The 26,328-nt window shown below is 39.4% G+C and overlaps 1 long non-coding RNA gene across 1 annotated transcript in view; it reads right to left on the minus strand.

Annotated features, from left to right (window-relative positions):
• Positions 1 to 26,328, minus strand: part of LOC140741003 (uncharacterized) — a 41,033-nt gene that overhangs the window by 8,947 nt on the left and 5,758 nt on the right. The window contains exon 3 of the long non-coding RNA XR_012101982.1: positions 480 to 589. This is a non-coding gene — a long non-coding RNA (uncharacterized lncRNA). The remainder of the gene's footprint in view (positions 1 to 479; positions 590 to 26,328) is intronic.

Below are 26,328 nucleotides of genomic sequence, written 5' to 3' on the forward strand. Positions count from 1 at the left end.
CTACCTTTCCTTCTGAGACATAGAGCCAGACTCAGTGCCAGAGTCCTGGACACCAAGGCTTCCCGCAGTAGGTCAGCCCTCCAATAGCATCCAAAGCAGTATTATTGAAGGGAATGGCCACAGGGGTATTCTGCACTACCTACCTATTCCATTTCTCTCCCCTGACAATTACCTGAGTAGTTGTCTCATGCAACTTAGGGGTGACTACTGAACCTCTATAGCTCGTATCTATCACTCCTCATTCTCATGTGTGAGCCGAAAGTCATCGAGCTACAGTTCCTGTTCCTTAGCACGCTCTTTAAGAAGCTGCATCTTGATATACTTCATGCAGGTACGGTTATCGGGCAGGCTGGAGGTCATCCAGAGTTCCCACATCTCACGCAAAGAACATTCATGAACTCTGGACCCATTTTCAGTGCAATAGTTATGTACTAATAGACAAAGAAAGAGAGAAAAGTACTTACTAGAAACTTACTTACCAAGCCTGTTGAGCCAAAGCCTCCCACTCTAACACGGGCCCACTCCAACCATGAGGAAATTCAAGCAACACACACAAAATGCTGGTGGAACACAGCAGGCCAGGCAGCATCTATAGGGAGAAGCACTGTCAACGTTTCGGGCTGAGACCCTTCATCAGGACTAAGGATAATCTTTCTAGGACTAGGCAAATCTGCACACAGTGAATAATTGCAGGCGATTCAACTGAAACAGATAACATTAGTAACTGGCACTGTGACCTTACCAAGCAAGGACACAAGTAATACTTTCAACAATGACTGCTTGATAAGAAGCAGAAACAAAAATTATATTATTTTGATTATATTAAAGTAAATATAGATGTGACACTGAAGAAGGGTCTCTTAAATTTACTTGGCTTATGGACAAGTTGATCCATTGGTTGAGTTGGAGGTGGAGTTGGGGAAAGAATTCTATTTTATTTGAAATATACCACCATGAGCAGAATCTATGTTAATGGTATTTTGGCAGCTGTTGTTCACTTTTCCTTTTAAGCTTACTAAGTTACTGTCTCCACAACTCCAAGCTAACAAATGCTTCTGAGGAAAGTTGGAAATGATGAAATGTGAATGAGAAGACTAAGTGAGATGTCAAAATTCCTAGCAGGACTGTGGTCTGCTCACTCTTTGAATGACACCACGAAATGGACGTGGAGTACAAAACATGATCCAAAAGAAATTTTTTTAAGTCTGGAAATTGTTCATTTTAGTCACATAATGGAATAAATCTCTGGTGGCCTTGTTTTCAATGAAAATACTTGTTTCTCAAAATTTTGATTAATATCGGGTTCTAAAATCACTCTGTAGGCCTGAATGAAGCCAGGCTAAGGTGGCAAGAAAGATTAATATGGATAGTTCATCACTCCTGTGGCATCCATTTACTCCATGGTATGATAGATGGCAGCTTTGGAACACTCCTACTTTTGTAAAATGTGTCTGTGTTACTTATCACATCCATTTTATTCTTGAACTTGAGCTGATCAGAAAATTACTCACTCAACAGATGTTTCATGTTGTCCCAACACAGGTTTAAAATCACCATCCAATTTTTTTTGTAGAAATTTTGAAACACTTATCATTTCAACATTGTTTCCAGATTCTAGTATTCAGTATTGAGAAATGCACAACAAATCCACTTCTTCTCCCACAAGTTCTGCAAGTAGTAATTTTTGTTTAATGAATGAACGTGGAGATACTGGCTGCATTTTTCTAGCTTTATTGTAGTATTCCATGCTTGGAGTTCATCGTTCCAAAATAAATGGTACCTGAACAGTGAAAATGTTTTCAATTCACGTCCCCCTACATCTGCTTTAAATTTGTCTTTCTTGGCACGAAGGACCACAGCTATACTGAATCACAGAGTGAATTGAGTGGAATCAGAAATTTGAAGAACATTACATTTGCTAAGCCCAGTGGAAGGATAGAATGTCAAGCTTCCATGGCACGGAGAATAACGAGAGCACATTAGCTTATAAAGTGCAGCTTTTAATTCATTGCAGTGTTAGTTGAGAAATGGAGGAGATGTGTATGAAGGCAGCATCAATGGTGAAGGGAAACCCTGTTCTTTGAAGAAGGAGATCATCACTGATGTCCTGGGAAAAACCCCCCACATCCTGGGAACAGTAAAAATATGCACAGAGAGCTGGGGAGTGGGACTACTGGAAAGCCGTTATATAGAAGCAGTAAGGATCTGACAGATGGAATGGCTTGTGTTCATGCTGTAAACATGTGAGCCTCACTCATAGATGAGGAGATGAAGCTATTGGCCTGAAAACCTCACCCCATCTGTCATATAGTGTTTCCTCTAGTGGCTGGGCTGAGAGCCGGGTAACAATCAGGATGCATAAGTGTGTTAACACTCTTCCTTTTAATCTCTGCAAAATAAAAAGAGAGGAAGATCGATTGACTTTCCGTGGTTCATAAGATGCACATAGTTCTGATGTAAAACTGTATGAGCGAGCCATGCCAGGGAGCTTGCAAATCACCTGTTTCTGGTGCGTTCGGAAGTTACAACAGCACCTGATCTCACGTTGAAGCTCCTACTTACATGAGGATACAAAGCCAAAGTCACCTCACATCAAGTGGAAAACAAATTATAGCTGCAGTTGAAATCAATGGTCCACCATGTTGCCTTTTATTTCATTAGTTAAGTAAAATTCAGAGATTCAATGGCAAAGCAGCATTAAAAGTATTTTAAAAGTGAGGTGGTTAGTGTAACAGCACCAATGATCTGGGTTCAATTCCCGCCACTGTTTGTAAGGAGTTTGTATATTCTCCCCTGGGCTGTCTGGGTTTCTTCCGGATCTTCTGGTTTCCTCCCATATTCTAAAGATGTACAGGTTAGTAGGTTAATTGATCATATGGATATAATTGGGTAGCATGGGCTTCTTGGGCCAGAAAGGCCTGTTACCATGCTGTATTTCTAAATAAATAAATAACTACAAAGGGACACACCATGCTCCTGTTATCCAAAACTAGTAAGTTTCTGTGGTCACTAGCTTTCTCAAATTTATGTCTTAAGTTACTATTCATTTTGTCAAGTTGTACATACTGATGACTACACCAGCGTATTGAATCGTGAGATTGGCGAGGTGACAGGAAGAACATACAATTCGTAGACAGCAGGAAGAGGATGGTTGAAATAGCTAATTACCTTTCCCTGGAGTGTGCTCAAACCAGGATAACTAGAGATGAGCTTTTATATTATTCGCTTACTCAGACTGAGTATAGAATAAAGATTAGGTTCATTTGTCGCATGTATATCGAAACATTGAAACATACAGTGAATTGTGTCACTTTACGTCAATGGCCAACAAGGTCCGAGGATTGGGCTGGCAGCAGAGTCCGCAGGCGTCACTAGGGCTCCAGCAGCAACGTGGCAGGCCTGTAGCTCACTGATTCTAACCGGACATCTTTTGAAATGTAAGAGGGAACCAAAACACCTGAAGAAACCTAAACGGTCATGGGGAGAACCTACAAACTCCTTACAGATAGTGTTGGGAAATGAACCATGAACTGTGATCGCTGGCATTGTAAAGCAATTGTGCTAACATCGTACTGTTACTTAGAATGAACCGTCAACCCACATCTGAAGTACATAAATAGGTAGCTTACTTTGCTGTAACATCATCACTCTCAAAGAGACAACATCCAATTAAGTTGAAATTTTGCAACTATTGTTGCAGTTTTTGCTTTTACACAGGATTGTATCTAGATAATGGTGGACATACATAGGTGTATTCTTGAATAACCATTGTCTGGAAGAAGACCACTAGCTTGATCTGTTACCTTAAATATGTGTGACCTTCTATTTATTAAGCAAAGCCAATGTGTGCTGAACAGTTGAATTCCATTTCTATTATACACACAGAGGCAGATCATAAGCATTGCTAAATGCAGATCAGTAGCCATGCCAACAGTGCTGCCACCTTTCTGTCAATAGCCTAAGACCTGCCGTAGGTGGATCAACTCTCTAGTTGTGAAGTGGATAATGATGCCAAGTTTAATGCTACTTGCATGAAGGGGCAGTAGTTGGATCAGGAATAATTCCATTGATTGGAAAGTGTAAAGAAAATCATACATGGAGTTAAAAATAGCAAAAAAAAAGACACAAAATGTTCCCAGAACTTGTTGATAAATTTATTCTATTTTAATTTCTCAGAGAAACCAGAAATTAGATATAGATTTTAGAGCATGCCCCCAAATTTCAAAGCTGATTTTGAAATACTATTTATTGCATAGGTGAACTGAAAGCCTAATTTAAGGAACACAGATTTCATGTCACCTATAATTTATTCTGACATTCTATTATGCCTAGCTGGATGCTTTCCATTTGATCTCCATTTTTCATTAGTATCGTTTATCTATAAACTAATGCAGAACAGAGGACACTTTGATCTCTGACATTCTGAGCATAGAATTTTCCAAGGGATTGGACTAGTTATAAAGCTTAGTTCTTCAGAGAATGCTCAAACCTTATTTTAATCCATTCACTTTGTGGGATGTGAGCATTGCTGGCAAAGCCAGGATTTATTGTCCATTCCCTATGGTCCTGAAAATGTAGTAGTGATTTTCCTTCTTTAAACCATGGATCCATTCTATGGAAGTTACTTCTACAGTACAAACAGGAAAGATGTTCCAGGATTTAGACTCAACTATGATGAAGGATTTCCCCGTGACTGCTTGGGTTTCCTCTGGATGTTCCAGGCTCTTCCCAAATTCCAATTTGGGAATTTTGGGGTTAGGATTAGTCAGCTGTGGGCATGCTATGTTGGCACCAGAAGCGTGGCAACACTTGTGGGCTGCCCTTAGCACATATTCAGTCTGTGTTGATCTTGACCCAAGTGACACATTTCACTGTATGTCTTGATGTTTCTGATGTATATGTGACAAATAAAGCTAACCAATCTTTAAAGACCTTTAATTTACTATCATGTGGAGTAAATCAAATTGGTTGAAGGTTAGGTTCAGTAAAAGTGGAAACCATGGAGTCACAGAATCATACAGCATGGGAATTGGCCATTCAGCCATATTTGTCTATCTCGTCCAGTGGCACCTATCTGCAAGGATCCCATCTCCAACATTTGGCCCATAGACTTCTATGCCCAGGCAGTTCAAGTGTTCATCTAAACCAGGGGTTCCCAACCATTTTTTATGCCTTGGACCAAGACAATTATGCAAGGGGTCTGTGGACCCCAGGTTGGGATCACTGATCTAAACAGTTCTTAAAAAGGGGAAACACGAGGAAATCTGCAGATGCTGGAAATTCAAACAGCAATACACACAAAATGCTGGTAGAGCACAGCAGGCTAGGCAGCATCTATAGGGAGAAGCAATGTCAACGTTTTGGGCCGAGACCCTTCGTCAGGACTAACCGAAAGGAAAGATAGTAAGAGATTTGAAAGTAGAGGGGGGAGGGGGAAATGCAAAAAGGGGCGCTATGTTTGCTTTCATCTGGTAACCCATTGGCAGTCATCTTGTGTCTCACATGTGTTGGCGCATGGCCTAGTGGGCAAGGCATCAGATTAGTAACCTGAAGGTCACTGGTTCGAGCCTCAGCTGAGGCAGCGTGTTTGTGTCCTTGAGCAAGGCACTTAACAACACATTGCTCTGCGACGTCACCGGTGCCAAGCTGCTTGGGTCCTAGTGCCCTTCCCTTGGACAGCATCGGTGGCATGGAGAGGGGAAGGGCCTGCAGCTTGGGCAACTGTCGGTCTCCCATACAACCCTGCCCAGGCCTGCGCCCTGGAAACTCCAGGCGCAGATCCATGGTCTCTCGAGACCGACGGATGCCACCACAGTGTGTCTCACGTGCATCCAGCTAGGGTTTAAAAATCTCTGCTGTAACAGCAGCAATCTCTTTGCTTGTCTCCTATATGTGGAGCAAAAGGATGTTCGATCACCTCAAGAAAGTCGTTGGATCATCTCAAGATTTTAGAAGGAAGACAAGAAAGGTAATTTCTAAGGTAAGGACATGTTCGGCACAGCATTGTGGGCTGAAGGGCCTGTATCATGCTGTAGGTTTTCTATGTTTTCTAAGATATATCAAAGAAGAATTAAATTGGTGGAAATATGCCCTACTGCACCAATTTGGTCTTCAGGCCTTACAGAGGTTGACATAACAGCAAATATAATGGTGTCATACAGTCACAGAGAAGTACAGCACAGCAACAGGCCCTTTGGCCCATCTAGTTCATGCCAATAACATTCAGATTGTTTACTCCCATCAACCTGCACCAGGACCATAGACCTCCATACCCATTCTATCCATGTACCTATCCAAACTTCAAGCTTGCATGCGAACACTTGTGCTGGCAGCTTATTCCACACTCTCATGACACTCTGAGTGAAAAAGCTCCCCCTCATGTTCCCCTTAAACCTTTCATCTTTTTACCCTTAATCCATAACTTTTGGTTGTAGTCCCACCCAACCTCGGTGGAAAAAAATGTGCTTGCACTTACCCTATCTATACCCCTCATAATTTTGTGCTTTTAAGATTACATGTTCATTAACTTATTATGAGCAACACCACATGAGGTTTTTAAGTTTAATTAATGGTGAAATTAGAGAGTGCAATATCCAATTTTTAACCGCATTAAACACAGATAATAAAACTATCATATGATATATATTTTAAAACAAGGGACTGCTACCTTTTTGTGGTATTAATTTTTGTTTAATTATATACATGGTATGGTTTTCTATTTTCATATTCCTCTAAATTAAAAAAAAACACATTTCCCCAGACGCACTGAGTTACTAACATTAGATTTGAATGTCAGTTCCTCTAAGCTATCACCAAAGTTGCCCCAGTGAAGCATGAGCAAACTGTGCATTCTCCTACTTATGATAATTATAATTAGAGAACCAGCTTCAAAGTTTCTGATGTGTTTTCTTACATTTCCCCTTGTGCGAGTTTGTTTTAGAGTAGATGAACTATTTACCAGCCTTGTGGCAACGCATTCCCCATTTAATTCTGCACCCCGTCTCCTTCTCCACTAGAGGCCCACCATTCAGGCTGCTACTGAAAGCAACAAGAGTTAGCAAGGAAACCCCCCAACCACGCAACCACAGCAAAATACAGCTGATGGTGAGAGAACCATCTATCCATTGTGCATCATCCTAGTAGGTTTGTCTGCTGGAGGAAGGAACAGTGGTCAGGAAGTGATTCTTTTCCACATTCCTTAAACACACATCTCCTGACTCCAGCAGTAGGAAAAACCATGAATTCAAAAAGACTGGCTGGCGCAGGATTTTACGATTTGGAGTCACATCTTTTGCAAACCAAAGGAAGTGTTTTATTTAGTGGGATAGCATTTGGTGTATTTGTACAAACCTCTGTTTAATTTTTAGACATCTTGGTGCCTATGGTAAGTCAAATAAAGTGGCATTGCTTGTAGTTTAAAGAAAACCTCTACCTTCCAAATATATTAGAGTTGAAGAAAAATAATCACAGGATGAGCTAATGGTGAAACAAGGTTTGGGTTAAATGGGTTCAATTCTGCTGAATTCCATCGCTGATAGCAAAATACTATCTGATTTATATTTATAATATCTTATAATTCCACTTCAAATACAGAATTCATTAAAAAATTTGAAGATCATTTGGAGAAAAATCTTAGAATCCTAACTTAAATTTGCATTTACTAACAACATGAAAAAGCATGTTGTGAGGAGGACACAAAGAGTATGCAATGGCATATAGGTAGTGTTGTTGTCTGAACAAATTCATCAGATAGACCTATAGTAGCCAGTAGATATGAAGTAGGCTTTTATTCAACAAAATGAGACACTGCAGACATATTAAGACCCTTTCGGAGGAAGATGCCTGTTCGATCCAACATCACATGACATTTTATATGCTAAAGATCAAAGGACAATTCTATAATCTACAATGCATCGACAATGCTTCTTTTGAATTATTTATTATGTTCACACCTCCATACTCCAGACAACCAAAATGAATGTCAATTGCATTGTCTGTTTTTTTCAGTTAACAGCTCTAGGAACTTAATTGTCCAGAGCTGAATTTTAGATGTAATCTGCCATCTATGTTCAGGTCTAAAGATTGGTGGCTGAAATGAGTTGCTGAAGTTAATATTTTGCAATACACCTGAAGTCCAGAATATGATATAACAGGTAGATCAAATGTACATTGGGAGATGAATTATAATGTAGTGAAATGTGAAATTGGCCATATTGGAAACAAGAATAAAAGAGCAGAATATTATTGAATGGAGATGGGCTGTTGTTGTACTGAGGGATTAAAATGTCCTATTTATCAAACATAGGAAATCTGTTCAGATGTCATCAGTCAAGTCGAGTTGAGTTTACTGTAAGTTTCAATGTGCATGTGATAAATAAATGAATCTGAATGTACAAAGGTTAGGTTAAGTACGTCTACAATGAAAAAATTACATCACAGGCATGTAGCTTCAGACTTAACACAAAATGTAAATTATACAAGGCAGAGAGAAAACGACTTTGCATGGCAAGACCTTAATGCAAAAATATCAGAGACAAGGTCATAGTAGTGCAAGAGGTGATCTCTGTTCCAGAGGTGAAGTAGTTAGGTTCGTGCAGGTTGGTTGAAGAATCTGATAGTTGTAGGAAAGCAGCTGTCCCTGAACCTGGTGACGTGGGTCATCAAGCTTCTGTACTCCTTCCTGACAGTAGTCGAGCAAAGAGGCCATGAATTGATTGGTAGGGGATCCTTGATGATGGCCGTCACCTTTTGCAGCTGTGCCTCTTGTAGATGCGGTCAATAGTGGGGAGGGTTGTGTTCTCTACTCTGTGCAGCCTCTTGCATTGGTGTTTTTTAGACCGTGATGCCACCAGTAAGGATATTTTCAAAACTTCATCTGTAGAAGTTTGCTAGAGTACTTGATGATATGTTAAATCTCTCTTGGCTTCTAGGTAAGTAAAGGTGTTGACATACCTTTGTGATTGCAGACACAGAAGGCAGATGTAAACACAAAGCTGGGGGAATATTCCGCCCAAAACGTCGACTGTACTTTTTTCCTAGATGCTGCCAGGCCTGCTGAGTTCCTCCAGCATTTTGTAGGTGTTGCTGGGGGAATATTACCACAATGGTGCAAGACTTCATTGAAATCACATCTGGAGCCGTCTGTAAAAAGAGAAATACTTGTGGCAGTTCAGAGAAGATTTTGGGATGCAGGTTTATCGCATGAAGACTGAGCAGGCTTGGTATAAACTGTAGGAAAAGTATGCAAGATATTGAGACAGCTTGACAGGGTAGATGTGTGAGAATGATTCCCTTGCTGGGAAATCTAAAACTAAGAGGTGTATTTGTAGAATAATGGTTGCAGGGTATTTCATCTTCTGATCAACATGTAATTGCATTTGTTACATTGTTGGCAAGAAGGGCTATTTTATTAAAATGGAAAGATATCTCTTCCCCTACATTAATTGAATGGTTTTCTCAAGTAATGTTATGTCTCAGCTTTGAAAAAATTAGTAGAACTTTTGAACCTCGATTTGATTTTGAGAGAAGATGGGGTTCTTTTGCCAAATATTACCATTTAATTTGAATTATTCTATATGGTTTCCTTCCAATTTTATTATCTTTTTAAAAAAAATGTGAATTGGCAGTTGATGACCTTTTTCTATATATCTAGATGAAGGTTAAACGTATTGCTTCCGGGGGTTGATTCCTAATGGGTTTTTTTGTAGTTAATGTGGGTTTTTTTCTTAGTTAGATGGGGTTCTTTTTATTCCCTTTTTTGCTATATATATATATATTTTCATTTTTATATATTACGATGATTTTTTTCTTCAGCTCTATTAATTGTATACATATTAATTTATTGAAGTTTTGTATTATTCTATAGTTGTTGAAGATTATGTATTAATAAAAAGATTCTAAAAATGAAAATGAAAATGGTTTCCCTATTTAAGATGGATAAGAGGAGGATTCTCCCATCTCAGGTGGTCATGAGTCCTTGGAATTCTCTACCCCAAAGAGACACAAGGGCTATATCATAAAAATATTGAAAACTGAGATAGATTTTTGAACCGTACTAAAGCATATTCTCTTTTTGTTAACATGTCAGGCTAGGTAACCCTTAAGGTTTTTTTTTGGTTGAACTGAGAATCTTGATTTTTAATATGCTGGGACTACCTTCCCTGGAGTGAAGAAGGTTGATGGATGGATTTACAGAGGTTTCTGAAACTGTAAGGAGCATAAAGAAGACAAATAGTCACACAGGCTTTCTGTCAGAGTAGAGGCTAAACCGCATCAGTTTACGGTGAGAGGGGAAAATTTGAAAGTGGATCTGAGAAGCAAGCTTTTGTGGGTGGTGGGTAAAGGGAATGTGCTGCCAGGTGACGTAATAGAGGCAGGTACAATTACAATATATAAAACTTATGACAGGCACACGGATAAGAAACAATTGGAGGCAAATGCAAACTAATGGGTTTGCCGTAAATGGGTTTAGATAAGATTGGTATTTTGGTTGTCATGGATAAGTTGAGCAGAAGGGCCTGTTTCCAAGCTGCATACTTCCATGTCCAATCAAAATGGGGCAAAACATGTTGGAAATCTGATGGAGGTGCATCTGAAGTCCTTCTCCATCCCTGGGCTCAGCACTAAGTTAGGAGCAATTCCTGAGATTCAAAAGCGTAGGGGCTGGGAGCACTTTGCACCTGGACACTCAGCTTTCTGTCAGCTCCTACTGCCTGTGAATAGGATTGCCAGCCTTTTTGGTGAACAATTAGTGTGACTTTATTTTAATTAATATTAATGTTTTAATGAATGTAACGCCCTGTTTAAGAACATGTCTTATTGTGTTTCTACTACTATGCTGTTAGGTATTGTATTTCAGCATCTTTTCTGAAATATGCAGTGTGTTCTATAATTTGTGCTTTACAGACTAATGTTTTGGTGTCTGCTAAGATAAGGAGTTGTTTCCTCAGCTTAGGAATGTTGTGTCAGCTAATTGGGTTTGTCTTGGTAATGTTCTGTAACGTTCTGTCCAGTGGGATGCAGCTCGGCAGGATCAGATTTCTCAGGGACTGTGGTCTGGGTTTGGGGTCTTTTGTTGCCAGGTGTTTGAAGAGAAAGAGGTGCAGAGAAGATGCTCAGAGAATTCGCCCGGAGGGGAGACCCTATTGCAAGAAGTGCTTTGTGCAGATGAATGGTTCAAGGAGGAAGTGCCAATACTTCTGACTTAGCCAGTTTGTTTGAAACGTTCCTTGAGGGAAGTTTCAAACTGTGGCTGGCAATGTGGTCTCAGCACTGTAAGTAATTAAAGTGATACTCCCAACAACTTCAGAAACGAGCTCCAATGTTTATGTGCAAATTTAGGCTGTTTTAACTTTAATGGGCCCTTTTACTTTTTCTATTAGCTGTTTGTTAAAGTTTAAGTATCTATAAATATACTTCCACTTTAATTTTATGCTGGTGCAAGGTCTGTTATTTTCTGGCGAAACTCAGCAACGGGCAGTAATTACACAGCATTTACCACAATATCCGTTACTCATTGGAACCTTCAAACTTTCCTGTTCGGTTGAACCCGAGTCATACCGACCCTAGACATGTGTTGCTTATTGATGGTGGCCTTCTCACCATTACCCCTGCAGTACGGAGTTATCTGGCTATTAGCCAGAGGTAGCTAATGAGCCTGGTTTATTTCAAGCAAAGGTGAGACAGATACGTGCACTTATTCCAGACGTTTAATTCTATTAATCACTTTTAATTTATACTTCTAATTTTTTAATTATATAAATCATTATCATATTTTTTAAGGAACACTGAAAAGAGTTTTAACTGCATAAGCTCTCAGATGGTCATCAGGAATACCAAGAGGACTATTTCAGCTTGTGTTGTTGAAGCCTGGTTACCACTTGTGGCTGACACTTGCTAGGGCTCCGATCCTGATGTTGAGAACGTAAGGTTCACAGCTGGACAAAAGGGAAGTGTGACTGTGCGAACAGCTGGGTGGGGGGGGGGGGGTGGTGTGAGTCGCGTACTCAAGTGTGGGCTCAATCACTCATGATCTTGTCTTAATATCAAGGTTGACAATTCCATTCAATTGAATGAAGTTTATAAATCTCCACATTGCCCACTAGGGCCCCAGTAATCCAAGATATCCTCACCTGTATGTGAAACAATAACTAAAGAAGCTAAACAATTTCTTTTTGGGACTAACGTTTTTTTTCCTTGGACACTCTCTGGGTCTAATGAAAGTCAGCCGCCTTGAACTATTACATATCTCCTATCAGACAGAGTACAGAGCAGAATTCCTAGAATAACTCGAGCAACCCCAGACATATTCCCTCTCTCTATCAGATGAAGGGAAACAGGCAGATAAGATTACTATTGTTCCAACCCAATTTGAGGAAGCCAGTTGTTGGGTTTATGACTTTAACCCAAAATATATTTCTGTTTCAATATTCCTATTTCAAAGGATCAAACTATTTAGTTTTCCTTTGCTTTTCAAAAAATATTTTTGCATCTCTTAAGAAAGAGAAATAGTCAACAAAATATGACAGGAAATGTTGAAATGAAACACAACTTGCCAGGGTTGAATGACTTAGAATGCACTTTAAAATTGCTGTATTTTTATTCTCAAGTTTTTATCCAACCATAGATTTTGATTGAGTTAAGTGAGATTCCACAAAATGTGTTTTTGTTATATTTCCAATCACAAACGAGAGAAAATCTGCAGATGCTGGAAATTCAAGCAACATGCACAAAATGGTGGAGGAACTCAGCAGGCCAGGCAGCATCTATGGAAAAGAGTAAACAGTTGACGTTTTGGCCGAGACTCTTCATCATTCATTCTGATGAAAAGTCTCTTCCCGAAACGTCAACTGTTCACTTTTTTCCATAGACTGCCTGCTGAGCTCCTCCGTCATTTAGTGTGTGTTGCTTTTGTTACATTTGTTCATGCTTCATTTAATGAAGTTAAATGAACAAGTCGTATTATACATCAGCAATATTTTTTCGTATTAATGCTGGATTAACATTTTATATCAATGACTTTTAGAATTTTATTGCATCATTTCAGCCAATCAAATCATTGCCTGTTGGATTCCTACATTTCTTCTACATGAGTTGTTAATCTATTCCTTATAAAAGCAGCAATTTTGTATCCTTGGCCTATTTTAGACCATCAGACCATAAGACACAAGAGCGAAATTAGGCCATTCAGTCCATCAAGTGTGCTCTTCCATTCCATCACGACTCATTTATTATCATTCTCAACCCATTCTCCTGCCTTCTCCCTGCCACTTTCGATGCCCTTACTAATCAACCTCCACTCTAAATGTACCCAGTGACTTGGCCTCCACAGCCAACCATCCCAATGAGTTCCACAGATTCACAATTCTCTAGCTAAAGAAATTCCTCCTCAGCTCTGTTCTATTTTCCTGTTCTTCCACCTGTGCTTTGAATAGTCCTGCAGAGTTGCTCTCATCGCTGTTAGTTCTTGTGCAGGGGTACGCCTGAAAGATCAACTGATCTTCCTCACAATATGTGCATTGCAAGTTGTTCATCATTTTGTATGTTTTCTTTCCATATGGTCTAGACCTTGTCTTTCTTATGAAACTTTACTGCTACGTTTATTGAATGCACCTTCAAGTGCCAACGCGTGACAAAATGCAGCAAATAAGGGAACATGACACATGAAGAGAGCTTTAATTGTTTGCAAGTACAGTATTATCCTTATGATTTTCAGAACCCCCCCAGAACACTCACCATCGAAATGCTCTTCTCCAACATCCTGGGTATCACTTTGCATGTTAAAGTTTCAAATAACTTGTGTATTAAGTAAAGATTGGCTTGAAGGCTTACCTCAGTGTAGGTAAAGTAAAATAAATTTTGATTGTTGATTTTGGCAGCCCTCCTCCATTTCTAGCATAGATAAAGTAAAGAGTAATGCTGAAAATCTGTGTGCATTAGTACCGGATAACCTGTAGTAGCTAGATCTGCTGTTATTCTGATTACAAGACAATAGCAGCGATGTGCTTGTATCTGTACTGGTCATCTGTTCAGAGACCTGCAAGTTAAGACCCACCAGTGGAGCTGAGTGGTGAAATAATGCAAGGTTGGGTGTTGATGGAGCAGAGAGCAAGAAAGGCTATGGAATTATGAGGTAAAGAGATCAAGGATCATGGATCAATCTTATTCACCATAATAATTTACCTATTAGGTATTTGCTGTGTTGTGTTGGTGTAACATGCAACATTAAATCAACAATTATGCAGGGTAGAGAATTATATACAATTAAATTAGAGGTTAAAGTATGGCTATGGAATAAAATGTGCATAAGTACATAAATACCAACATGCACTTACAATGTAATTAGCAGGATAAAAATAGTTTGAAGTGTTTAAAAATCAGTGGAGTGACTAATATATAGAGCAGGTGGGAGGGTGTGTAATTTAATAGCCCTAAAGTGTTTTCCAAATGGGAGCTTCAGAAAGGGGAGTTTCTGGATGTATTTGTAATTATCTTCTTTGTCCTGGACACATACATGCCCCACAGTAGGTAAAGAAACAACACTTTTTGATGAAGAATCGGTGGTGCTGTAAAAATGTGCAGTGATATCGAAATAATAGGAGATCTAGCAGATTTTTTTGTAACAAGTAGAAACATCATTTAAATTTAGCATAAATAATTTTAGATTATTCTCCTTATTGCCAGAGAATAGTGTGAGAAATGGAGGAAAGAGAAAGCAAGAGGAAAGAAGAACCTCAGGAATGAAAGAATGAAAGTTGGAATGAGAGGATGAAACGGCAAAGTTTAATGCCGGGACTTGGCTGTTTGTACGTGCATGAATTATCTCTACCTTCTGCTCTGATTTTGAAATTTTGTTGCATTGACCTTAGTGAAGACAGATTACAAAAGAAGAAGTTAATGCACAACCACCACAATATTTAGCTGAGGAATGATTTCTATCAACAGATCTGAACACTGTGTCCAATTTGACCTGGAATGGATGGCATTATCTTTACAAGTGCATGCTTTGTTTTCTCTCCTGCATATTCCTTCATGTGCTGAGTAACACAACATATAGAAAAGTAAACAGGGTATAAGAAGACTGTGCAACATGAAAAAGACCTGTATTAAAACTTATTATACATTGGTAATTTCAGACAACCAAATTAATTATTCCTCTGGTTTACTGATGCCAAGAATCAGAATCAGAATCATTTTATTGCCAGCTGATGAAATATACCCAAATTGATTGGTGCCAAACAGAAAACACAGGACAATACCATAATGGTCAATGCAATAGCAACCAATCATTAACAAGACAATAGTGCAAATAGCCTTGAGTAATTAACAATTAGCAGAATGGTCACGTGCAATAATCAATAATCAAACTTAAATAAATGTGAAAATATGAACACTAAATAGTGTAATTATCAACAGAACAAGGAGAGCAGGAAAGACCATTTAACAGATGTTGGTCAGAGACAGTTAGGGTATTGTACCAGAGTGAGTTTTGTTGAGAAGCTGGAGAGCTCCAGGAAAGGAGCTTTGGAGATAACATGTAGTCCAGGTGGTGATGGACCTGTACTGTCTTCCTCATGGCAACTTGGTGAACAGGTCATCAGAGAATTATCATGGGAAGATTTCCTGAAACGGCCAATTCACCAATGTAGAGCAAGGGTAAAAGTTGCAAGGTTATAAGCAACCATGGAACAACTAACTAACTTGTAACCGAGAAAATGATCCTCCCTCCTCAAATGAATAATTTTATACCTTAAGGAAGGGATCAGAAAATACGGTACAACTGGACACTTGAAAAATTTATTGCACATTCGGAGCAGAGATATAATTCTCTGTCAGTGGCAAGATCCAGATACTGTGTGTTGGCTCCTGGCAGAAGGATAATTCTATGCTTTCATTGAAGAACATAAATCAATCATAAAATGCACTGCGCCTGCACTGGACTCTGCACACAGTAAATGTGTCAGAAACCCTCCCATAATCACTACTTTGGATCTGCTCTACAAAAATATGAATTTTTTAGCAAAATTATCAGCTGGCCAAATAAAACAATATAACCAACACAATGCTTGTTCATAAGAATATTCCAAACCCAGGAACACTTTAAAATCTTAAATGACATTTATATTTTTTTGAAAACCTTGAAAGTTTAATGAATACAGTCCCTGGAGAATTCCTGCAGTTAATCCTTAAGGAATGCACGTTTGGTTAAAACATGTGGCAAATGATTCAGCTGTGAAAATTGGACCATTGCCACATTGACACTGCAGCTAAATTACCAATGTGAAATATTGCTGACAATTTCAGGTAGGTCTGAACCTCAGACAAACCTCAGCAATTTGTAGTAGATTTTTACTGGCTGTTTTTTTCCATATTCACAGTGAAAATTGTTTAACTGATGTCCTGGGCTAAACTACTGAATTACCCTTTCATGCCAAGTATCTATGTGAAATGAGAACAAAACTTAATTATACACTAGTAATTGTAGATAACCACTTGAATTACTCCTCTGGTTTATTGATGCAAACAAGCTAATCATCAGAGTTTTTCTCACTGCTGCAGAATTCAACCATGAATATAAAAGGCTATATAATGGGAGTTACTTTTGGCTATTTCCTTTCATTCCCTTATCTCTGATCCAAATTACAGAATACTTTTGCAAAGCAACGCAGTTCCTGTAATTTGTTAATGGCATCAAAATACTATGGATGAACCAAGATTAAGTGGAAACCCCGTGAATTTTGCCAGAAATAGAATTATAACGTCCACATTTACTGGTTGTCAATATAAGTAAGACAACAAAATTCTGATGCATTTTAGCAGTAAGTCATTCACCGAAGTGATGTGGAATCGTCTTGTCCTCTCAGAGGCTTTTAGCAAGCCTCATTGCCACTTATGAAGAAAAAAATATTTTATGCTAGATCCTAACATTTGCCAGAAGTAAATACATTGCACAAAGCATTCAATCATGGCTGGTAGTTTAGCTCAGAGGGTGACCCTTTAGCTTTAGATCATTGTCAATTAACTGAGTAGTCACCGAAGATGATAGCCCACAAGATCTGCTGCTGCAAGCACTGACTCTATACCCTGATGAAGGTTCTTTGATCCTGCATTTCCTGAATTTTCTTATTTCATACTTCCAGTACCCACCATTTCTTTTGATTTTCTTTTACCATAGGCCCTTTCCTTCTATAAAACATTAGACTGATGGAAAAATGATCTCAATCTCATCCATGTTTTAGATTTGCCATTACTGTTGAGGTTGACATCAGGAATATGGTAACTCAATGGGCCAAATGGCCTAATTCTGCTCCTATGTCATATGGTCTTATGGAACTCCTGGAGAAGTTTGTACTAACGTACATTCGGTTTGTCACCTACCGTACACCATGATACGGTAATAATGAAGTGGTTTCATTTGCCCTCCGTGTCCTAGAATGGGTGCATTCCATTACGAAATGTCAGAGAAAACTTCTGGAATTGTATTACTGAAGTTATCATTTGCCTAACCACTTTTTCAAAGCAAAAGGAGAAATTAATTTCAACTTGGAAGGTGAACTCAAAGACAATGCCAATGGTGATTCAAATCTCTGAGGAATTTAAAATCTTGCAACTGAACTAGAATTCAAAAAGTGTTCCTACAGCTCAGGTGGGACTTATGTTCCTTGACTGATTTATTATGTTAGGAAGTGGTTATCTACATTATCTTTCAAACCGATGATCTAAAATTCTTTCTTCAATTAGTACTGGTTAGTATATCCTCAACAATATAAATTTTAAAATTGTATTTAAATTACATAATGGAATACTAGTGAGTTAATGAGTATGTTAGTACTTACTAATAATATGCCTTCACTAAAAACATGGAATAAAAGGTAAGTAACATGACTTTACTAATAGCAAGGAATTAAGCATTACTAAGTCTGTATGTGAAGATCTCCAATTACTGAACTTTGAGAAATTTTGTTTATTTGCGGAATGGAGTTTCAAAAAGAACATGAGCATCCTTCAGAATTAAGAAAGCCACAGACTGGCCAAAGGAGAAATAGCAAGTTGATCACATTTAATTATGCCTATACATGCAAATGTGAAAATTTTCATTACAATCTCCAAGGCTAGGCGAAGAAATTGTCAATCCTTTTTGCCTTTTGACCCTGATTCAATTGTGTCCCCATCACCCTTGGAGTACTTGCCCCATTTCTCTCCATATCCATTTAAAGCTGATCCTGTAGCCCAGGAGCACTTTGTGCAAAATCCTACTGTGTGGGCATTTGTTCCTTTGGTGGACAAAACCACCAGAGCTGCACTTTCTTCTTGTGAACTTCCAAATATTAAACATTGAATCACTATCTCCGATTTTCATATTCCAAACTAGAAATTACTTCTCCCAAAATGGTCATTGCTCTTTCATCAGCATCTAAGTTACAATGGCAAAAGGCAAGCAGCACTAAGCTTATGAATTGCCATGGCAACTACTAGGCCATAAACTCTAGACAGAGCATTTGTTGTCAAGGAAAAATGCCATTAAGTCTCCTCATAAACCTTTCACAAAAATACTGAAAGCCAGGCTTACTTAACTGATTCCTATCCAAATGTAAGCAAATTACTAACAAATAAGTACTCTGAAACATTTTTATATACTTTTTTTTATCCTGAAGATATCGTCCCATTCCCATTATACTTCCTGTGTAAAACTTTGCTGTCACATATGGAGCTGAATTCTCAAATTATGTATTCCTAAAACTATGACAATAAGAATTACATATGTAGGGAAGTGGACAGTTCAAGCACAATTAAAATGTATATGGTTGAATTTTAGTGATTAATAACAGAGGATTTACCTCAAATCAATCAGTCATCAGTAAAACAAGAGATTCTGCAGGTGCTGGAAACCCAGTAGACAAAATGCTGGAGGAACTCAGCAAGGCTGGCAGCATCTATGGAGAGGAATAAATAGTTGACATTTTGGGTCAAGAAGCTGTTCCCTTTTCTTAGTTCCTCTAATCCTGATGAGCAGTTACAGCCTGAAACATCTACTGTTTATTCCTCTCCATAGATGCTGTCTCGCCTGCTGAGTTCCTCCAGCACTTTGTGTGTTTTGCTCAAGCATTAGTAATACAGTCTATCCAACGATAAAAGTTCACACTCTTTCCGTCTCAAATAATTTTGGTGGTCACATTGAATCCTTCCCATTTGAGAAGTGTTGTGGAAAATAAAAGATTAAATTTACCTTTAATAAGCAGTTTTTGTGTTCAAAATATGATCAACAACGGTTTCCCTTGAAAATTGGTGCTTCTCTGAGAAGCATGGTCTGGAGTTCATTTTTTTTCCCTTTGAGACAAGTATGGGAGTTGATGGAACAAGTATTTCTCTCAGCAGCACCTGCACATAAAGTCATCCATGCTGCAGGTTGGTTCGGAATGCACAGAATCGGGAGCACCTGAAATACCAGAATCAGGTTTAATATCACTGGCATACGTCATGAAATTTGTTGTTAAGAGCAAGAAGCTGGGAAAGTAGTTACAATTTTATAACTACATATTTCAAAACTTTGAAAGCGTACTTTAAAGCTCCAGTTTTCTCCCTGCTGTAAATTACCGGTAGTATGTCGACAAGCTGCAAAATTTTAGAGAAATCATTGGGAATTTGGTAATAAAGTAAATGGATATTCGATGGTGCACAAAGTCTGGGTGGAGCAAAGAGCCCAAATGGCATATTTCTAAAGCTCTTCTTTAATAGTAGAACACTTGTGATGCCATGAGATTGTTAAGAGCATAACAGAAATGTTAGCCTATTTTAATTTTGTTTCTTGAGATTTTCCTTCCAAAGAGGTTTTGAAAAAAGTTGATTAATTGATTTGAGACTTACTTTTAAATAGAGACAAATGATGTGTGTGTGTGTGTGTGTGTGTGTGTGTGTGTGTGTGTGTGTGTGTGTGTGTGTGTGTGTGTGTGTGTGTGTGTGCGTGTGTGAGAGAGAGAGAGAGAGAGAGAGAGAGAAATGGCTATGAGAGAAGAGACGCAGACTGAAGTTTTGAATAGATGCTTGTATTTTTAGATCACCTTTCATGGTTTTAGAATACCCAGAAGCTTTTTACAACAATTGGAATCTGAATCAGGTTTAATATCACTGACATACGTCGTGAAATTTGTTTAGAGCATATGGAAACGAAAGGAAATCACTCCAGATACTGGAAATCTAATATAGGAACAGAAAATGTCCCAAATACTTAGTAGGTTAGAATGCAGTCATGGAAGAGAAAGCATAAACAGTTTACTCTATTTCTCTTCTCTCAGATGCAGCCTGATCAGCTCAGTGTTTGCAGCAATTTCTGTTTTTATCCCCTGCGAAGTATAGTCACTCTTATAAAGGCAGGACAAGAATGGCAAATGCATTGCAGATAGCAGGGCAGTGAAATTGTTGGATGAGTATTGGATCATTAATCCCAGGATGAATAACCAAATCCCCTCATAACTCTGGTGAATTTAAATGCAAGGATGAGTTTGGTATTAAATAGCTAGTATCAGTAATGATTGTCACAAAACTATTGGATTGGATTTAAAGTCCATCTGGATGATAATGCCCTTCTGCAAGAAATTTGGTCTCTCACTTCCTGCAACAAGGTTGAGGCAATATTGCTCAAGTTTATTTATGGGTTTGTGATGTTTGTTTATACTTCAAGAATTCCAGTTTCCTATCAAAGACTAATTTAAGGTAAACCACAAGATCCTAAACAAGTTGTGGGACTATGATCATTGAAGTTGGTTCTGGGGTAAATATTTGTTGTTGTTATTGTAATGTCCACCTCCGTACATGCAGCAAGGAGATTAGGTTTACGCCTGAACTCCGTTGGTTGCGGTCAACCATGGATATTGTGATCTAGCTGTTTAGTCAATACACAAGCCAGGATGGAGGGCAAGCTGCTGCCCGGGTAGCAAGCTCCTCCTCTCCAGGCAGTTGATGCATCCAAAGGAACGGCAGAGACTGATACAGTCCGGCACCAGTGACATCGCAAGAGTTATCAGTCAGCATTGAACACAACTTAAGGACTCCAGCTCTGGATTTTTCCTCAGAGTTTATTCCTGAAGCCTTCCCCATGAGTGGGTATTGGCATAAGTCAGTGGAGGTTTGAGATCAGAGTTTTACTTTTCCTGGATGAGCTGCCAACCATAGCTGATTAGCCCCACCTGCCCAAAGCAACTCGCCTTTGCCCCTTCTCCCATCAGTAGAAACAGTTCTGCTGAGCTAAGCCACAAGTGAAGACTGAGAGTTAGATTGGTTGTCAGAGGCTATTTGAGACACACGCCATTGGGAGCATTTAGTGAGAGCTTATCCTCACCCTACCCCACCCCCAGCTATGACAACCTTAAGGAACTGATTGGATTTATACGAAGGGGAAAACAAATTCAATGAAGAGGCAAACACAGTTTCATTAGCAGTGTGTTCAACAATTCCTTCTCTCCTCATTTTTCTAAACCCAAAAGAATGCGGTCTCACTCTGACCAATCTTTCCTCAAATTGTCAAATATGCAGTCCCGGGAGCAGTGCACAGAATCTTTGCAGCATTTCTTCTAAGGCAAGGAGTTCCTTTTGTACGTAAGGAGACTAGAACTGTACACAGTGCTTCAGATGCACTATCACCAAGACAGTGTACTATTGCATCCTAAAAACTCCAATCAATCTGATTATAAAGGCAGACATTCCATTTGCTAAGCCAATCATCTGCTGCACCACAGTGTTCATGACCTGTGGACAACCACACACAAGTCTCTGAACATCATTAGCCAAGGTCTCACCCTTTAGCAAAAGCAACACACACAAAATGCTGGAGGAACTCTGCAGGCCAGGCAGCATCTATGGAAAAAAAAGGTATAGCTGACATTTCAAGCTGAATTCCTTCAGCAGGACTGGAGAAAAAAAACTAAGGAGTAGATTTGAAAAGTGGGGGGAGGGGAGAGAGAAACACTAGACGATAGGTGAAACTTGGAGGGGGAGGGATGAAGCAAAGAGCTAGGAAGTTGATTGGTGAAAGAGACAGAAGGCCGTGGAAGAAGGAAGGGGGGGAGTGGGGGAGGAGCATCAAAGGTGATGGGCTGGCAAGGAGATAACATGAGAGAGGAACAAGGGGATGGGAAATAGTGAAGGGGGAGGGTTGGAGGCATTACTGGAAGTTTGAGAAATCGATGTTCACGCCATCAGTTTGGAGGCTACCCAAACGGAATATAAGGTGTTTAATTTTTAAATCTTGCCCTTTAACATAAGGTTGCTTTTCTGTTACATCTACTCACTTTTTGTGGATGAATTCACTTTTTGTGCTGGAAGAATGTATCAGGTAGCACCTATAGATGGGAATAAACAGTTGACGATTTGGACAGAGACCCTTCATCAGGACTTGTCTTGCCCCAAAACATTGACTGTTTACCCCCATCCATAGATGCTGCCTGACCTGCTGAGCTCCTCCAGCACATTGAGTGCATTGCTGTAGATTTCCAGCATCTGCAGTACCTCTTGTGTCTATGACTTCACATTTTTCCACATTATATTCCTTCTTCCATATTTTCCCATTTAGTTTGTCTATATCCCCTGGAAGCTTTTTTATATCCTACTCTGTCAATGAAAGAACAGTTTTTGTTTGAATTTAGTGTTGAGTGATGGCTCAGATTTAGTGAGTAGTTAGGACTGTGTGTGTATTCATCGAAAAGCTATGATACAATGATCAATCTTCGGTTCAGGGTTAGGGTGGGGGGGCAGGAAGGATCAGAAAACCATCAACATATTACATTTCTTTGAGGTTGACTTCCATGTGATGTAGAGTAAATAGACAAATCTGCTGGCGGATAAAACATGGTGAAGGAGTGGCAGATGTTTATGAAAGGACGTTAGAGTCAAAGTACGGCCCAGTGGGTCAAGAATTCCAATGTTCATAAAAAACCTCACGGCTGAAGAGGTGAAGGACAGCATAGAGTCAAAGAGTCATAGAAAAATACAGCACAGAACCAGGCCCTTCAGCCCATCCAGACTGCCAAACTATTTAAAATGCCCATTCCCATCGAACAGCTCCTAGACCATGGACCTCCATACCCTTACCATCCATGCACTTGTCCAAACTTCTCTTAAATATTGAAATTGAGTTTGCATGCACTGCTCTCACGACTCTCTGAATGAAGATGTTTCCCCTCATGTTCCCCTCTAACTTTACACTTTTCACCCTTAACCCATGACCTCTGGTTGTAGTCCCATCCAACCTCAGTGCTTGTATTTACTCTATTTATACCACTCATAATTCTATATACCTCTATCAAATTTCCTCTCAATCTTCTACGTTCCAAGGGATAAAATCCAAACCGAACCTATTCAATCTTTCCTTATAACTCACATCCCCCAGTCCCGGCAACATCCTTGTAAATTTTCACTGTACTCTTTCAACCTGATTTACATCTTTCCTGCACATAGAATTACCATTTAAAGGTTTAATAATGGAAAAGTCAAGGGTAGATCCTTCCAGCTGGAGCTACAAAAGGGAGTATGAATGGAAATAAAATCAGAAGAGACTAGAAATGCTTAGCAGGTCAGGCAGCATCTATGGAAAGGGAAATAGAGATTATGTTTCATGTCAAAGACATTACAGAAGTCTAAGAATAGGTTTTTGACCTGAGACATTAATTGTGTTATGTAAACACGAGGAAATCTGCAGATGCTGGAAATTCAAGCAACACACACAAAATGCTGGTGGAATGCAGCAGGCCAGGCAGTATCTATAGGAGGAAAGAACACATTAGTTGTGCTTTTCCTTCCACAGAGCTTGCCAGGAATATCAATAGCATGGTAGTGAAGTAGTTAGCATAGTGCTATTACAGCATCAGCGACCTGGGTTAAATTCCACTGCTGTCTGTAAGGAGTTTGTATGTTCTCCCCTTTATCATGCTGTTTCCACTGGGTGCCCTGGTTATCTCTCACATTCCAAAAATGTACAGGCTGGTAGGTTAAATTGGCTACAGATTTGTAATAGGGTGGGATGGGCTTGTTGGGCTGCGAAGGATTGTTTCTCTACTGTTTTTGTAAGTAAAAGAAGTAAAACAGGATGTATTTAGGCCATGTGTCACACCAGCTCGAAGCAAAGCAATCCCAGTCTGTTCCATTCCCCTCTTAATTACGTGAGACCTATTGTCTCTTTTGTAATTTATCTATCCTAAGGGTCACCAACAAAAGCCTTTTTATCTTCCCAGCATGTCTTTAAATAGTGGCAGCCAACTCACACCCGGTGATAGAACACTATCATAGAGAGAGGGTGTAAAGTGCTCACTGTTCCTTAGGTCAGGATTGAAACCAAATTATTGAAAATGTGATGAGACATCATTCACTGCTCAGGTATTAAGCAGGCAGTTGGCAAACTTTGAAGATAATACGGATAGACAATTAAAAGACAGTAAATTGGTGAAGTGGACAGAGAAAATGTAACGTCAAGAAATAATATATTTTGGGAGAAGGAACAAAGAGAGACACAGTATAATGTATAGAACACAATTGTAAGGTAACAGCACACAGTGGAGGTTGGGGGGGGGAGTGGCAATCAAGCATACACAGTAGTAGTGTGATCACTTGAATCGAGTATGAGTTTCTTGCATGGGATAATCCCCTTAATGGAGAATGCCTGTGCATGACTTTGTTTGATAAGGGGAGGCTGATGCAAGGGGAGCCACCACACAGTCCTTGATGATGAGTTCAGGGGCCAGTGCATGGCAACCAATTTTTGGACCCTTCACTGCTGCAGCCTTCCTCTGCCTTCATTGCCATTCTGATGTGTCATCATCTTCCGCCAGCTCCACTGTTGAAGTCTTGTTTGGATCGTTGTTTGTCTGGGTCTTCCCCCTGGACTTTACCACCATAGTTGACCCTACCAGGAGTTAAGCTAGCCGGCATCACTCCCGGGTTCTCAGCAACTCATAAGCCTCTCCATCACAACAAGGTGAGAATCCTCGGAGGGTGTATATGCACCCAAGTCGCTTAAGCTGATAGGTTGAGAAAATGGTAAAGTAAGTACAGTATATGGGAACCAGAGCTACATTGAAACACGGAGCATAAATGCATCCTGTTATGTTGCAGCGTGAAAACACTGGCTTACCAATGAGGTTTTTCATTTCTGAAAACTTCACTCATGTGAAGGTCTGAAGGTGTTAAAGAAGGATAAATGAGTTAAATAGAGGAAAGTGAAGAGAGATTTGATATAAATGTCAAAATTATGAACAGTTCATCAATCCTGAACAAATTATCATGATGCAGAGAGATTGAATAAAGAGAAGTTGTTCTCATTTGCAGTAAGGTCAAAAATGAAAGGACACAGATTGAAGGTGACTGGCAAAACAACCAAAGGTGACAGAAGGAAATATTTTTCACACAATGAGTGGCTATGATCTGAAATTCATTGAATGAATGGGTAATGGAGGCATTTTCAATGCTGGCTTTTAGAAAGGGATTAGATCAGCTGTTGAATGAAAACCATTTGCATGCCTATGGAGAAAGAGCCATGGAATGTGATCAATAGACAATAGACAGTAGGTGCAGGAGTAGGCCATTCGGCCCTTCTAGCCAGACCGGTGTTATAAATTGCCAGATCCAACTTGACAGACAGAATAACATATGAGTCAAGGTTTCAATAAATTTTGCTCACCATTTTGCATGCAGTTTGATGTGGTAACTGCTGCTCTGCGGACAGTTGACAAGTCAGGACCTGGACTTCTTTCATTCTCACATGCAACCTGCTTTTAGAGGCGAATTTTCAACTTAAATGCTTGGATGGTAAACTGGCAGAATGAACTATCTTCTCAACATAGAATGTACACTATTTCCACACAATGATATTATCTGTAAGGTTAGCAAAGCTGAAAATAATGCACCTAAATTATGAAAGCGGTGATAGGAATGTTTCTTTAGGAGATACAGTTATGCTGTAAGAGAAATGCGAGAACTCTGGAGAAGAGTCCCTGGGATAGCAACGAATATAATTAGCAAAGGGAACTGGTCTTGGCAGATATAAGTAAGGGTCATTGAAATTAATAAGATACTAAAACATTACAAGGCCTGGAATTCATACACTTCATGCTGCAAAGCAACTGCACTTTCAATCAATGCACTTTCCACTCTCAGCTAGTGCCTTTCAGTTCATTTGGATGCAAGGTTGACTTTAAAGTTAATATATCTTTACTGCACACTACAAAGTGTTTATATGGACACACTTTATTTTGGCGGACAGAACTGGGCCCTTTAGACTCTAGAATCAGACATGCGGGTAACGATCAAACAACATCTGTATCATGTCAACTGTATGTTCACTAC

This window comes from Hemitrygon akajei, chromosome 17 (assembly GCF_048418815.1).
Source record: "Hemitrygon akajei chromosome 17, sHemAka1.3, whole genome shotgun sequence".
In the NCBI taxonomy this organism is placed as follows: domain Eukaryota; kingdom Metazoa; phylum Chordata; class Chondrichthyes; order Myliobatiformes; family Dasyatidae; genus Hemitrygon; species Hemitrygon akajei.